This window comes from Dermacentor albipictus, chromosome 10 (genome assembly GCF_038994185.2).
Source record: "Dermacentor albipictus isolate Rhodes 1998 colony chromosome 10, USDA_Dalb.pri_finalv2, whole genome shotgun sequence".
Classification (NCBI taxonomy): domain Eukaryota; kingdom Metazoa; phylum Arthropoda; class Arachnida; order Ixodida; family Ixodidae; genus Dermacentor; species Dermacentor albipictus.
Genome location: NC_091830.1, coordinates 69527305 through 69544089, shown reverse-complemented (window position 1 = coordinate 69544089; position 16785 = coordinate 69527305). Strand labels below are relative to the sequence as shown.

General features: G+C 49.4%; 1 protein-coding gene across 2 annotated transcripts in view; it reads right to left on the bottom strand.

The window, feature by feature from the left end:
• Positions 1-16785, bottom strand: part of Mical (Molecule interacting with CasL) — an 89700-nt gene extending 72915 nt beyond the window's left edge. For both annotated transcript variants that reach the window (XM_065428789.2, XM_065428797.2), the window contains exon 1: positions 16642-16785. The gene's annotated coding sequence lies outside the window, so the exon portion shown is untranslated. The remainder of the gene's footprint in view (positions 1-16641) is intronic.

Here is a 16785-nt window from a genome sequence, read left to right as displayed (position 1 = left end):
TTAATTTACAGACCCTGCCCCCCCCCCCCCCTTTCATAAAAAAGTAATTGTTCGATCAGGCGAGACATTCAGTTCGCTTTCTTGCTTCAAAGTTTTTCCACGCATAGGCTCTACGAAAACTTCGTTAAATCGAAAATTTCATAACAGCAGGTTTCGTAGTTTCACTATAGTTGGTCGTCTGCTACCTCACACTATCGAAAAAAAAAAGGCTTTATGCACCATATCCAGCCTGCGGCCCCATCCGCTAGCCCCCCTCCCCCTCCCCCCGAACCCCCCCCCCCCAGGAAAATAAAGAGAATATCGTCTGCACCTTCTACAGCTTCACAAGTTCTACACTCTACCCTTTGGAGTGCCCCCTCTGCCACACAACAATAATCGTCATCTGCCTTGATGCGTTTCCTTTCTTGAAAACGCCGCGCCCGCTACTTTCCTGTCGGGAATGCTACCATGCTGATAACGCGCATGCCGTTCGTTACTGGAAAGTACCGGGCTCGCAGCGTTAAAGAAATGCAACGCATCAAGGCAGATGACGATTATTGTTGCGTGGCAGAAGGGGCAAGCCAAAGGGTGTAAACTTTTCTTAGAGTGTACGGCTGGGTTACGACGCAGCCAGAGATTCGCACTGCGCCCAGCCGTGAGCAGCGCTACGTACCGCTCCAAATACGCGTCCCCGCGCCCAACCTCAAAGAGAACGCCACGCTCTCACGCAGAGTACATCCGAATTTGGCCGCCATCTTGGATTTGAGATTCCTAAACTATGGCGCCATCTTTGATTATGACGTCATGATCACGTGGATTCCCTTCTATCCGATGGCGTGACTGCCCACTGCTATCTCCCACCCGCCAGCACCACATACTGCCCTTCGTGAAAAAGCTACGCAGAACAGCAAACAGACCCCATGCGTAGTCATTACGCCGTCCCCCTACCCTCCCTCCGGTTTCTGACTTTCCTATTCTCTTCTACAGCGGACAGTAGCTCGTTCTCAGCGATAGCTGTAGGGTGTCTCGATGCCTGTGCGGTCTCCTACAAGATTGGGCCCGGCTGACGACCATACCTCCATAAGCGCATACAGAAAAGTCCCCGAAAGAATGGACGATCAGTTTTCATCGAAGGTTATAAGGCTCCGGGTGTTCGCCCACGCCACTATAATCAGCCCTGAAAGGCACACGTTCTTCTACACCTACCGGAAAGAAAGAGACGCGAGTGCCCGCAAGTAGAAACGCTGTGTCATCGTCCAGTGCGCGTGCATACGGTCAAACCCGGCTGTAACGAACAGGTCTATGTGCGCTAAAAGTAGAACGATTGATAAATTAGGTAATTCGGTATACCGGCCTGTACTGGCCTGTAATATCTGATAAAACTAAAATAAATAAAAATTGTCTCACCGCTATCGAACCTTTTGGAAGTAAGACCTGTTTACTTAACGTTTTCGGCCGGTGTATACTCTGACGAAGGCTGGTCCACCAGCCGAAGACGTTAACACGTCTTACTTCCAAAAAGTTCGTCTCTTTCCTACATAATATATATATATATATTGTGGGGTTCCTGGCTCTCGCGGTGGTTCTGTGGAGCCATTGCGTTGTGTTGCCGGGGGGCTCCGTGTCCCTCTCCTCCTTGCCTGGACGGGGTGGCAGCGGGTCATAAAACACTGTCGCTCTGCTGTCACCCCGCCCACGCGAAGGTCCACAGGCTTTGCCTATTGGCCGACATTTTGGCGGGATTCGGGCCCCGCTTGCGGGCACTCCGGGTAAGCGCGCGCAAGACGGGCGCCCGGGGAGACCACATCGGGGCGTCGGAAGGTGCGTACATGTTCCTCTCTGCCGGCGGCGGCCCCCTTTGTCCGCCGCCGGCCGATGGTTACTCCGGCTCGTCGGGGTCCCGGCCTCGGCGGGCGTGCGCGCACTCTTCCGTCGTCTCGATGTCCTGAGGCAGCGTCTGTCGATCGTGCCCCCGTCTGTTCGTCTGTCGTTTCTCTCTATTTCCCTTTTCTCTGCTGTGGGGAGCACGATGGCAGGCGCTGACCGGAGGATAGGCAAATTCTTACTGCTGGGGGTTCTTTGTTCTTTGTTCTCTCTCTGTCGCGGTGCGCCATTCTAGCGGCCACCGGCAACCATTCGGCTATGTTTTGTGTTATGTTAAAACGTGTGTTTGTATTGAATCCAGCCTTAATAAATGTACTTTCTGTCTTCTCGAGAGCTTTGCCTAGGGTCTCCCTTGCTGCGCGCGCGCGGTCTCGCCTTCCCCTAAGCTGTGGGGCCGGCGGGGCGCGTACGCGCGCAGCTGCGCGTCGGCACACGGAGCGGGCCGGAGCAGGCGCGGGCGCGCGGTGCCCTGCGCGCGTGGCGGCTCGGAGTGCTCGAACCCGCGGTGGTGGTCGTCCGGCGCGCGCAGAATCGGAGCGTGCGCGCTGTGAGCGTCGCGGGTGAACACCACAATATATATATATATATATATATATATATATATATATATATATATATATATATATATATATATATATATATATAACAAGTAAAAAATAGCAAGTAAAATAAATAAAAAATGTCTCACCGCAATCACAGCGTAACAGACACGCACGTATATATATATATATATATATATATATATATATATATATATATATATATATATATATATATATATATAGTGTGTGTGTGTGTGTGTGTGTGTGTGTGTGAACGAACGTCAGATATAACGAAGCTATTTTTGTATACGGTGTAATTTCACTACAACGAGGTTCCACCGTTGTAGGTTCCACTGCACTGGAAATTTACCGGGAAGCAAATGCCATCGTTACCGATGCAGGAATGGAACAGAGGAAATGGTGTTCGAACTCCCGCCTTCTCTGCACCCAGTTCTTAACGAGGGCCTCTCACTTTGCATACGATTTCGTCATCTCCAGAGGAGGAAGCAGCAACGAAAGAAACAATTTATCGAACAAAACAAACGACACATAGTAAGCAGTAATTCTTTGCTGGCGCCTTGAAATGAGAATGAGGTTTTCGATGCGCCATATTGCGTAGAACTGCTTTTCGTCCACTTAATTCTCACACACACCGGTGCAACACATCTACCGCGGAGAGCGCGTCCTGAAGCGTTGTGCAAGGACCCGTCTCCTGAAATTCAAGGGCTTCACTGTAAAATAATTTACACCCTTAAAAGTGAAAAAGGGTGTAAATGTGTCTAACTCACACCCTTCACCCTAAGGGTGTGAGTGTGTCTATAACTCACACCCTTAGGGTGTGAGTCATATGGTGTGAGTGTGTGGGTGAGTTATAGGGTGTGAGTGTGAGTATAAGGGAGTGAGTTATAGACACATTCCCCGCATTCCCCGTGTACACCCTTAGGGTGTGATTTATATAACCGACATGCTAAGGGTGTGAGTTATTGACATATATTTACACCCTTTTCTCACATTTAGCGGCGTGAATTATTTTACAGTGTTGATATCAATTAAGGTGCTGGCAGCGGGTGCCCCGCGTTCCACGCGCCCAATGAGGGAGTTATTTTATAGCGTGCGCATACATGCTGCGGTAAATTTCGATCCTTTTATAGCGAATAATTCGCTCTATCGAGGTCCGCTCCTTGCCTTCTGCCCCTCTCTCTTTTACTCCCCCGTCCGCCTCGCAACGCGTAGGGTCTGTTAACCTCTATGGACAAACTCGTGTACACTGCCTAGTTAATAACCTCCATCCATCTGCTTTCGTCCCTTTCTCATTACCAGTGGGGCTTTGGACTCGGGGTTCCTTAGCATGGAGACTCCAACCCCCCCCCCCCTTTTCTTTTAGAGAAATAAAGTCTCGCTCCTTTATTTGTTTCTCTGCACATGCGTGCATGCATGCATGCATGCAACCTCGGAGGTCAGTTTAACCCGCCGTGGTTGCTCAGTGGCTATGGTGTTGGGCTACTGAGCACGAGGACGCGGGATCGAATACCGGCCACGGCGGCCGTATTTCGATGGGGGCGAAATGCGAAAACACCCGTGTACTTAGATTTAGGTGCACGTTAAAGAACACCAGGTGGTCGAAATTTCCGGAGTCCCCCACTACGGCGTGCCTCATAATCAGAAAGTGGTTTTGGCACGTAAAACCCCATAATTTTTTTTTCGGAGATAAGTTCTAGGGAAGGGGGTCGGAGTTTGTCGACCCCCCTTTCCCTCCCGTCGTCGTGCCACTGAAGAAGACAGAGTTGCGCAACCTCTTTCGAAGGTGCAGAGAGCACTCATTTTTTTTTTTTCCACGGTACCTGCACCGCAATGGTGAAGTGCTAGTGCCACCATGTCACCCGCCTCAAGGCGCGGCTTAGAACGGCCGCGCGGGGGCTACGAACTACACAAAATAAGAAAAAAAAATGAAAACAAGGAAAGACAACATTAGGTGACGCGATAACATTAGTATCTGATTTGGCGTAGTAAGCGAAGTGCCCCGCGATCGGCACCAAGCGCAAAATTTTGCGGACGCATTAAAGGGACACAAAAGAGACACGCTAATTCAGGCGCGATCGGAGATCGTTGTTCGGAACGCGCCTGACGCGATTCCAGTTCCAGTTCCGCCTCACGCGATTGGCCTATAGGCCGGACGGGCGCGACGTCGGCGCGGCCTAGGCCAATCGCGTGAAGCGAAACTGGACGCAAACTGAACGCGCGTTTCCCAAAACTCCATTTTCGTTAATTTCGCGCTAAGGGGTTCATTACGAGTAATTAAATGAAGGTCAATGTTCCGTTTTTTTTCTTTTTTAAATTTCGCATTAGATCCCCAACAGTGTCACGTCGCGGAATTGGAATTTTCTTTTTATGCGAAGCATACTAGCCGCACAACCACGCTCTTCCTTGCTGCGCCGCGCGCGGCCGCGTAGCTACCATGTGACGTCATAGCAGCTGCAAAAGCGGAGGCTCAACTCGTGCGCTCGCTTGCGGCCGCGTAGCCACATAGCCGGGTCTCAGCTCGTGCGCTCGCCTGCATGAGTTGTTTCTTCGTCTAGCCGAACCAAATATAGCCAAGCAACAGCAGTTCACCAGGCTAAACAGTGGTTCAACAACTAAAATAAAGGCTAGTATGCTTCGCATCCTGGGCTTAACCTTAGCTAAGCCACAGCCATTTTTTTTTTCGTATTTGGACCGTTGTGTCTCGACAAAAAGTTCTTGAAACTTGAGAATTTCAGTCTCTGGCTCTTGTAGAATACAACACCGTCCACCTTTACCGACAAAAAATTTTACTCTTGCAGACGGCGTGACGCTTTTGGGTTCTTTCGTGGCTTTACAAGCCTTCCTTCGTGAAAATAGTTGCAATTTTTTTTCATCACAGAAGAGAAATTTACCAACATCGATCGAATTTTTATTTTCTTTCTACGAGGGTCGTCCAACTCAATCCGGGACTTTTTTTCTTTCCCGGTTTAAACAGACGCCTAGGCTGGAGGTTTTGTATGCAGTAGAAACTGGCACCTGTGACCTGTTACCGGTAGACGGCGCTCATTTCCCTCGTTTCTGGATAGACTGTTATTCAAGATGGCGGACAACAGTGTGAACGTCTACGTGGAACAGCGTGCTGTGATGAAGTTTTTAGCGAACGAGGGCATAAAACCTGTTGAAATTTACATAAGACTTCAGGCTCAGTACGGTGATGTGACCACAAGTCGCAGTAAGACATTTGAATGGTATAAGCGCTTCAAAGATGGCCGCATCTCTATTACTGACTATCCCGATCGTGGTGGATCACAGCCCACGATAGTCATTCCTGAGAACATTCCTGAGTCATTCCTGTCATTCCTGAGTCATTCCTGAGCAGCTGATTGTGGACAATCGTCGCATAACCTGTCGTGAAATCGCAAGGGTGTGTAATCTGTCGTTAGGAACAGTGAACACGATAATTCATGATCATTCGTTGCTAGGAAAAATGAGCGCACGCTGGCTCCCAAAGCAGCTGTATGCTATTAACAGACAGAGAAGAGTTGGAGTCTGTAGAGAACTGAAGGAACGCTATGAAAGGGAAGGTCAGGATTTTCTGAATCGCATCACGACATGTGACGAAATACGGGTTCACCATTTCACCCCAGAATCCAAAAGATCGAGCATCGACGCAGTGGAAGCATACGGCATTGTCACCTCCCAAGAAATTTCGAACAGCTGCGGCTGGTGGTAAAGTGATGGCAAGTATATTCTGGTGTAAACAGGAAATTATTCACGTTGATTTTTTACCCCGTGGTGTCACTATCAACGGTGAGTATCACTGCCGTGTTCTGCGTGATGTGCACAAGAGCTCACGGGAGAAACATCCGGGTTTGATAACAAAGGATGAGGTCTTTTTGCAAGACAATGCACGACCACATACGGCTCAACGCACCTTCCAAACAATCCAGAAACTTGGCTGGGAGATATTACCTCCCCAACCCCCCATAGTCCTGACTTAGCACCAAGTGATTTCCACCTGTTTGGGCCCCTGAAGGAATTCCTTGGGGGAAAACATTTCATCCCTGATGATGAAGTGAAGAATGGTGTCCTACAATGGTTTCGTCGTAACAATAAATCTTTTTATGCCGAAGCATTCCAGGCGTTAGTTAAACGCTGGGATGAGTGTATAACTGTACCTGGAGGTTATGTGGGAAAATAAATATTCTTACCACACTTTAAAATTTGTTCTTCTACTTGTCTAAAAAAAAAAAAAAAGCTCCGGATTGACTTGAACGACCGTCGTGCTATCCTTTTAATGAACTTACGGAGCACGGCTACAATGGACCGGCGGATGGCATCCAACCGACGCGCACCGAGAGACAATAGATTCGAGGTCGATAAGGTTAAACCGGTAACCTGAGGAACCCGCTGGGAAGGCATGAGCAACGGCGGAATGAAATGATCGTCTGTTTCAAGGTCGTTGCCGGAATAGCAGTAGCCTTTATATTTGAGAGACCAGGCCTATGAGGGTAAAAAAAAAAAAAAAAACATTTAGGCGACCATCTCCGCAGCGGAAGCTCGTTAACGTCGCGTACCTGGCAGTGCCGTGAGAAGTGCAGAATCCCGAATTCGCCTTTTCAATCGAACACACACACGCTGAACACACAGAAACTCGCCGAGTTCCCTATTTATGCATCTGCGGCTTTCCTTATGCCTTGTTTTTCTGGCGCTACACCGAGTACTGGACCTTCTTAAAGAGTAGCGTATCTGCCATCCCAGGAGCGCAGTTTAATTACAGCTTCTTAAGCCGCTTAAAGCGCTTTCTCACAACGTGTCGCTTCCGAATACGTACAATCTAAGAACAGTTTACACCCTTTGGAGTGCCCCTTCTGGCACACAGCGATAATCGTCATCTGCCATGATGCGTTTCCTTTCTTTAACGCTGCGAGCCCGGTACTTTCCAGTAACGAACGGCACGCGCGTTATTAGCATGACAGCATTGCCGACAGGAAATGCAATCGCGCGTGTGTGTCTGTCTGTCTGTCTGTCTGTCTGTCTGTCTGTCTGCGTGCGTGCGTGTGTGTGTGTGTGTGTGTGTGTGTGTGCGTGCGTGCGTGCGTGCGTGCGTGCGTGCGTGCGTGCGTGCGTGCGTGTGTGTGTGTGTGTGTGTGTCGAAGGGAGCCTTTGAAATTTCAGGGGAATACTCTTGAGCCTAGAGAGCGTCCGATAGAAGGAAGAAATAAATGTCGAGGAGCCATTCCACTCTGTGAAGGCGGACAACTGGCGAAGCCGTAGCACATCACACGCTGTACATGTATTTATTGTCTCCACCTGGTGACGGCAGTGACGCACGACCGCTGCTTGAGTAGTTAAGTCACTTGGGTGGGTGTGGCACTTCGAACGAAAACCCTTCAAGCACAGACTCAGTGAACCACTTCTTGTCTGGTTCTGAAATGTCCTCATTCAAGTCGCCAACGATGATCACAGGGGTAGTGTAATCACGGCAAAGCCATGCAAAGTGCGTGGTCATGAACTTCTCGATATCACGCTTGGGTGTACTGGAGATCACAATTACGTGTTTCGTTTGTACGGCACACACATCCCTCCAGTCGGTGGCGTTGCCCTCTTGCGAGTCCAGGGTGTGTGCATGGCTGTACATACATTTTGTCATTTACGTATAGAACAACGCCTCCTGCTCGTGAGTCCGTGTGCTGTTCCCAAACGATTCCAGTACACCCACCAACTGGAAACAATGCATCATCATTGATTTATTTCATTTTTTTTATAACTTATTATTATTAGGGGCGATGTGCTCGAAGCCTGCTTCCCCTCCGCCGCGGATAGGCCCGGTATTGCACTGCCTCCGGGATCGGCCCACATTTCTTCCCACGGACACGACAAACGCATCGGAGGGTACAGGTATACAGCTTCGCTGTAAAAGGTTCATTATAAATACAGAGGTTCAAGTTTTACTGGTTAAAAACAAGTTTCCCTGTATTGTAGAAGTTCCTAAGACTAAGCACTTTCGTCACACCCGCAATATCAATAATGAACGCACCTGTACAGCAGCGCCGGCACGGCCTGTCGCCAGCAGCAACATGGCTGCCATGTTCGATTTGGTTATCGTCTGCTACGCATCGAAGTGTCTTCGTTTTTTTTTTTTTCTCCTGCGCGCGTAAGCTTTTTCGTCCTTCGTCACTTTTGCGTTTTAGGGATACGTTGTGGTTTCTGTCATAAGATTCAGCGGAGATCTATCTGGAGACCGCGTGGCACTAGCTGACACACATATCACTCGAACTTAACGTTCCTTTGAAAGCTGTATGCTCCTTAACTTCAAGGACCTTCGGTATGCCCGCGTGACTTGGGTAGTAGGTTTGTTATGACTGCGCGCACACAGCAAAAGCTGACACCCTCGAAATCCGAACGAAACGTTAGGAGGGCGAAACGCACAACCATATCGAACGTACCCGTATACGCTTATTCGCTATTGATTTCGTACCTGTACACGGCCATGAGTCAAAGTGAATCATCGCGCGCACGGCAAATCCTCCCCGACTAAAACAGCTTTTTTTTTTCTTTTTGCCACGGAATTGAGAGGCAGTTGGGTACTGTTTGGCCACGGTGTCTCCTACAAAATTCGCTGCGGAGAACTCTAGCGCCTTAGTGCCTACGGCAGGAGCGAGTACAGCGGTTTGGCCAGCATGGTGATGAGTATTAGTACATTGATTTGCCTACGAACTTCGTCCTTCTGGCTTACGAACTTCATCCTTCCGGCTTCAAAAGCGACTTTGTGGATTCACAAAATTGATCATATTCGATAAAATATTGCGTTGCAGATGCAACAATTCGCGATGATTACTCACGTGCTCAGAGACGCGTTGCCTGCGGTGTTTAGAAAACTAAGATTGCTCGGAAATTCAGGAGAAAAAGAAATGAAGCGTTAACAAATAAGGCCTCAAGAACGTCTGGTGGTACAAGCTCGAAGATTGCCCATCATTCCCGTGGTAGCTGAGCGATCGCAGCGCCACAGTTCCCCCTGGAATTCTATATTATTCAGGGAAATGTGGCATCCGAGATCTCAAGGTGGTGCACCGGAGGGATCTCGGAGGTAACGGTTCCGGCACACTATAGCTCAGCAATGACATTCATTTCCAGGAAATGGTCGACGAACGCTCGACGCTACCGCGAACCCCAGCGTCCGCTCCGGTCTCGAAAAGTGTTGCCGAGGTTTATTTTCAACGAACACAAACCCACCCCGTAGTTTCAGGAGAATCGAGATACGTCGACGCGTCTGCGAAACCGTGCGTCGTATGTGCTTCCTAAGTGAGCTTATTCGCGCTACTGATATCGGCGAGCAGAAGTGTCGGCGGGAGACGCCGACAGACGGCTTTCGAGGGTACAAACAGATAATCAAACGCCATCGAGGGCTAGCGCCGAGGCGTGAACGAACTCGTCTCACAACACAATTATTTCAGATGTCACGAAGCGAAGCGTTTATAAGCTTTCGTAAGCGTCAAGCGAAGCAACGTTCCAGGAGAGAGAGCCCAGGGCCCAGAAAGAAAAAAATAATAATAATGATAATTCAATCGTTCAAAGGTGATAACAATCTCGAAAGCAGGAATTATCGGGTCAGAACAGCGAACAAAAGTTGAGGGTCCATCTTCGAAAGCATCACTTACGTCAGGGACAAGCGAAAAGAACGCAGTAATACCCTGGAAAATATCTACAAAGGTTCCACAGCTACCTTAATTCCGAACATGAAAAGGAGGAAGATGCCTATAAAGAAAGGGGTCAGGCAGGGAGTCACAATCTCTCCAATGCTACTCACTGCGTGCTTGGAAGAAGTATTCAAGTTATTAAACTGGGAAGGGTTAGGAGTAAGGATCGACGGCGAATACCTCAGCAACCTTCGGTTTGCCGATGACATTGTTCTATTCAGCAACAATTCAGACGAGTTAGAACAAATGGTTGAGGTCCTTAACAGAGAGAGTGCAAACGTGGGGTCGAAGATTAGTATGCAGAAGACAAAGATAATGATGAATAGCAGGGCAAGGGAACACGAGTTCAAGATCGCCAGTCAGCCTCTAGAGTCTGTGAAGGAGTACGCTCACCTAGGTCAATTATTCACAAGGACTCTGATCATGAGAAGGAAATTCATAGAAGATAAATAATGGGTTAGATCGCATGCGGCAGACATTGTCAGCTCCTGACTGGAAGCTTACCATTATTATTGAAAAGGAACGTGTACAATCAGTGCATTTTACCAGTGCTGACATATGGGGCAGAGACTTGGAGACTGACAAAGAAGCTTGAGAACAAGTTAAGGACCACGCAAAGAGCGATGGAACGAAGATTGCTAGGTATAACGTTAAGAGACAGAAAGAGAGCGGTTTGGATCGGAGAACAAACAGGTATAGCCAATATTCTAATTGACATTAAGAGGACAAAATGGCACTGGGCAGGCCATGGAATGTGCAGGTTAGATAACCGTTGGACCATTAGGGTTACAGAATGGGTACCAAGAGAAGGGAAACGCAGTCAAGGACGGCAGAAGACTAGGTGGAGCGATGAAATTGGGAAATTCGCGGGCGCTATATAGTTGGAATTGGTTGGCGCAGGACAGGGAGATTGGAGATTGCAGGAAGGGGCCTTGGTCCTGCAGTGGACATAAAACAGGCTGATGGTGATGATGATGACATTTGATGGCTACCAACTGTGTTTATTAACATGGAAACAGCAGTCACCCTAAGCCACTGAACACTGTTTTATAGGCTGCACAGATACCAACTTATTTTGAACCGTGCTTCAACGAAGTCTCCAAAAAAAGACTTTGACCTATATCCTCATTCCGTACGATATCCGGCGGCAACTATAGTTGTGACAATGTACCATTACACATGTTTTTACTTATAGGAATGCACAGCTCGTGGAAGACACGTATGTCGGCCTATAACGCCGAACCTACATGATTTCCTAGGCAACTCGCTTCGGCCAAATGATACTCAAAGCGAAGGGCGCATATCATCAAATTGAATTTCGCCCCAGAGGGGTATCCTACATTGCTATAGGGTGTTTATATTTACCACCACTTTAGTGTTTCCTCGACAGCTGGACGTCTGCGCGAGCAGGATGTTCCGAGGACGAATAGGAAATTTTACGGGGGGTGCTCTTATGGGCGTCTGTGCAGCCATGCAAGTGGAAGAGGCTCATTAGATCGTTTGTTCCTGCTGCCACTATAGGAGTAATTTGTGCCCTGCAATAAGTACCTTGAAAGATAGAAAAAAAAAACTCAAATGAAGAGCAGTACAAGGGCTAGTAAATCTTGGAAATAGAGGCGGTAGACGTCGTGCAAATCTTATTTTTGTCCGCGACACATTCCGCAAGTACATACATGGTTGCAGGTTCGATTGCCGGCCTACAGGCAGCCAGGTTCCGACGGGGGAGAGAACGCAAAAGCGCTCGTGCGCATTAGGTGTCCGTTAGGGAACCCCATACGGCCGAAATTGAACCCCCCCTAGCCGCCGCGGTTGCTCAGTGGCTATGGTGTTAGGCTGCTGAGCACGAGGTCGCGGGATCGAATCCCGGCCACGGCGGCCGTATTTCGATGGGGGCGAAATGCGAAAACACCCGCTTGCTTAGATTTAGGTGCACGTTAAAGAACCCCAGGTGGTCGAAATTTCCGGAGTCCTCCACTACGGCGTGCCTCATAATCAGAAAGTGGTTTTGGCACGTAAAACCCCATAATTTAATTTTTAATTCCCCCCCCCCCTCTCACACTGCGACGTTATTCATAGCCCGCGTGCTGCTTTGAGATGTTAAGCACCACGTTTAACTTTCAGATTATTGGCGAAATCAACCTAAGCACCTCAATTATCGCACACGTTGCAGACATGGAATTGATAATCATGTCACAGCTAACGACGTGTCCATTATTTACGAATACTGAGACATTAACAGGCTTTTTGGCATCCGCTGCGCCTACTTGACCGAGTCAGTCGCCAAACTCTGCTACGAAACGCATCGGTGTTTCTACGGAACGATGGAAGTAACACGTAGGAAAAAAAAGGGAAATTTTAGGCGCCAAAACCAAAATATGATTATGAGGCACGCCCTAGTGAGGGACCCCGGAATAATTTGGACCACCACGTAGGGTTCTTTCACGTCCACCTAAATCTCAGGACGCGGTTGCTTTCGCATTTCGGCCCCATCGAAATGCGGCCGCCGTGGCCGGGATTTGATCCCGCGACTTCGTGCTTAACAGCCCGACACCACAGCCACTAAGCAACCACGGCGGGTAACATTTAGCAACAGCTAGGAAGAGAGGGGATAACGAGAGGTAGACGATTAGAAGAAAATACATGGGAATTGGGCAGGCCGCATGTTACGGGTAGGGCAGATACCCGGTGGGCCATTAAGAGTTACCGAATGTGTGCCAAGGGATGATGAAAAACTTTATTTATCCCTCTTTAAAGGGAAGGGGGCAAGGGAAGGGAAGCGCAGTTGAGGACCACAAGGATATGGGTGGTGTGCGATGAAATTAGCAATTTCTTCAGGCATAGCATGAAATCCGCAGACGAAAGATAGGACAAAGTGGATACGACGGAGACGCATTCGTACTGCAGTGGATGCGAAATAGGGCTACTGCTGCTGATCTGGAAACCATTGTGCTATAGTTTCGGTATGCCTCGCAAACACGCCTGCTCTGAACATTGACTGCCTGCAGCCTCAATTGCTCAACCGCAGCCCATTTTCTAAAGTGAGCAATCACAGTGAATTAATGATTTCGCTGACTGAATTTGTCAGTCATTGTCGCATGTTGCGTTCCGCCGGCGTTAATAATGAGTATCCAAAAAAATAAATAACCTCTTTATTGCACCGTTCACAAGTATCAGTACGAATAGTCCCGGAGAAGACACACGTGACTAGCCATTAAATCGGAAACAATATCGGAGAGATCTCACTGCAGGCTGATAACTGCGAACACAAAGTAGGTTTATCGTCCCAGATTCGAAAAAAAAGAAACAATAACAAATATTAAATAAAATATCATAAAGTCATAATATCATAATCACAATAAATACATGTCAGTTCATTTAACGGAATACTCTAGTTTGGCTTCCCGGGTACGAAACCACTAACTTTTGCCAGGGAAGGCTTTATCGATGGGCCTGGTACAGGGCGAGAATTATCGGTTTCAAGACGTGCACTAAGTGACTGGCAGCAGAGGGCTAAAGACTGAAATGGTTACAGACCCGTCAGTAGTAAAACACACAATATATATATATATATATATATATATATATATATATATATATATATATATATATATATATATATATATATATATATATATATATATATGAGAGAGAGAGAGAGAGAGAGAGAGAGAGAGAGGGAGAGAGAATTCTTTCTTTGAGCTTGATATCAAGGAGCTCTTCTTCTAGGCAACAAAAATCCACAATACTGGGCCAACGCTGCGACCAAAAGTAGTGGGACTGCTACACCAATTGTGAATAAACAAATGCAAGGGCGAGCCGTTCGATGCGTCCGAAGCCAGTTCTATTTGAAATGTCGACATTCTGGCTCATTTAACGAATGCTGCACTCGCTAAGCACGGATGACGTATTTCGTCGGAAGGAGGGGCGCGTTTCAAACGGCTGAAGTTCGCTCAACTCGCCAAGGCAGCTCGCCCTGAATGCGTGCGCTATTAGCGAAGATAAATCACCAATACGATTTCACGCGTAGTCAGCTGAAAGTTGCCAGCTCCCGCGCGCGCTTCCATCTGTGACCAGTCTTTAAACCACTAGAACCCAGTTGTGACAACCTGCGTGATAATTCAGCACCCCTCAACAGTTGCCACGCGGGAAGTTTCTATTCTCGAGTGAATTCGACCCATATCCAGTGCAATCGATTCAACCAGAAGCATACTTAAAAACCACCGTGACAGTTTCGAATCGTCCCACTTGCAAAGATGCGAAGCACGGTCAAAAATAATAATCGGATAAAGGTATTGTTTCTATCCGTGAGGATCGCGACTGCAGACGATGCCGTACAGAAGCAAGCAAGCAAGCAAGCTCTGGGACAGCAGACGACGCTGTACACAAGCAAGCAAGCAAGCAAGCAAGCAAGCAAGCAAGAGAGCGAGTAAACAAGCAAGCAAGCAAAACAAAGGCATCCGAAAAAAAGAAGGGGGTGGGGGGGGATCGCACCGCCGTGGCCCAGCTGGCAAGCCGGCCACATCAAAGTTTCAACTACCACGAAACTGGAGCAGTCGACGCTGGGAGCGCGCTTCGCGATGGGATGGCCCCGTCGGCTAACGGCCGTTACCCGCAAATGAGTCGGGAGCGGCACGCGTGTATGGCTTACTTGGTTACGATGGCTTCGCGGCTAGACTGCGAGACTTCCAAACAGCCGAATGGCCTGGGGGGACCAGCCGCGCGAGGAGATCTGGCCGTTTCTTTATGCGCCGCGCGGCTACGTACGGCCCGTCATACGCGGATGAGAAGCGACCTTTCCGAACACGCGCGAATCAACATCACGCGCGCGAGCCCACTGTGTGCGTGACGCACGTGACAACAAAACACACGCGCACGTATGTGTCGCAATGTGCGCTTACGAGGCGCCCGTGTCGTCTCCGAGCGCGTACAAGCCGTCTGTTACTGCGCGTCGCAACAGTCCGGCCCTTTCGCAGTCGGACAGCAGCACGGTGCGTTGCGTAGTCACAACACAGTGCAGCGGTCACACGTGAAACGCTCAATTCATGGTCACAGCGGCGCCTTTTCGAATCTTGAGCGCTGCGGATGCTTCATTGCGCCACCGTTCCGGATAAGCCGTGCACGGAGCCGCGCTTTCTGGTTCGAAGGAGGTGGCCGTCGAGCGAAATGTCATTACACCACGCATAATTTGCAGCTGTCGAATGACGGCGGCACCGCGGTACAGTACTGCGAGAATGGATGAACCTTTTGTGATCGCGTAGCTACAGGGAATGCTCGTTATCTAGGATACGACGCACCGAAAGAAACGACTCCTGAGAACGCTCGGGGTTCTTTTTTTGTGTGTACGTGGTTCTCGTGCCGTACGTTTCGCGTCGGTGGTTTTACGGAGGAATGCCTCGGCGTGTACGCGGGGTCGTTCACAGGCAGACAGGACAATTCGTCTCTGAGAACTAGACGCGAAAGCCGGCGACGACAGGAAGCCAATCACGGATCAATGATCGGCAGCGCGAGCTGCAGCGGCGAAAAAAAAAATACAAATAACCAAACTAGCCGCGTACTCTTAAAGCACCGACTTCCTCCCCCGGAGGAGACAGCTAAAAAGAAAAGAAAAAGGGAAGCAGTAAACGAATACGAAGTGCCAGGTCTAATGGTACTCATCCAAGCGTCGCGCGTGAGTACGTGGGCTCGCCGGGAAAAAAAGAAGAGAAGAGAAGCGACCTCCCTTCGGCGGACCCCAAAACGATGTGCCGACATGCTCGTTCCCCGGGGATCGCCCCTCGTGAGCGGTGCCAGCAGCCTCCGCCGTCTCGGCGACAGGGCAACTTCGTGCTCAAACCCAGCTGCATTTTGTCTCCGAACCGATCGTCGGCGACTGGTTTCAATTTCCTCGACAGCCCGGAAACCCTCCACCGAGCCATTCCCTCGCTGCGATCGTACGCCCCGAGGAATTGCTCGGCACCCCCCACGAGTTACCGCTGGCCAACGCGTTTTCGAAGCTCCGGCTCTTGTAAACGACATCGCGTACAAACTTTTCGGCTTGCGGATACACAAAAGCGTCGATCTGTTACTGAAAGGAGGGAGCTTGTTGAGTCAAAAGTCCGGAACGATCCCGGGACCCGGGAGTGTCGAGAGGTCATCAAACCGTGCGTCAAGTCGTCCGCGACCGCCCGTCACATCGGAGACGCACCACCGCACGACTACCACTGCTCCTTGAAGGGCGTGGACGTTCGGTTACGTAACGGCTATTTCCTCGTCGCTAACTAGCCGCGCCGATTGTCTCCAGGTGCACGGCGACGAGAAGGTTAGGCTTAAAAACAAAATATCCGCACAGAATCGGAACCCCGAGCACACGACGGCCCAGGGGCGCGCTGCTCGTTACCAAACACAGGCTGTGCCTGCGAACGAGCGCATCCCACACAGAGAGTGCCTGACTGACCCGATCCGCAGTTTTTGAAAGGTGCCTTTCAAGTACACTTCACGGCGTTCCCGGACATCCGATGGGCTGAAAGGCAGCTCAGGAATTCAAAAGGGTGACTTACCTGGCGGTGTCCATCGTGGAAGGTATTCCGGTGGAGCAGCAACACGAGATAAAAGTACTGCACGCGATCGTGTAAACACCTGACGCCCGAGCAACTTTGTGCCCCACACGATGTGAGCGGCCGCAAGATTACTCGACAGATGGC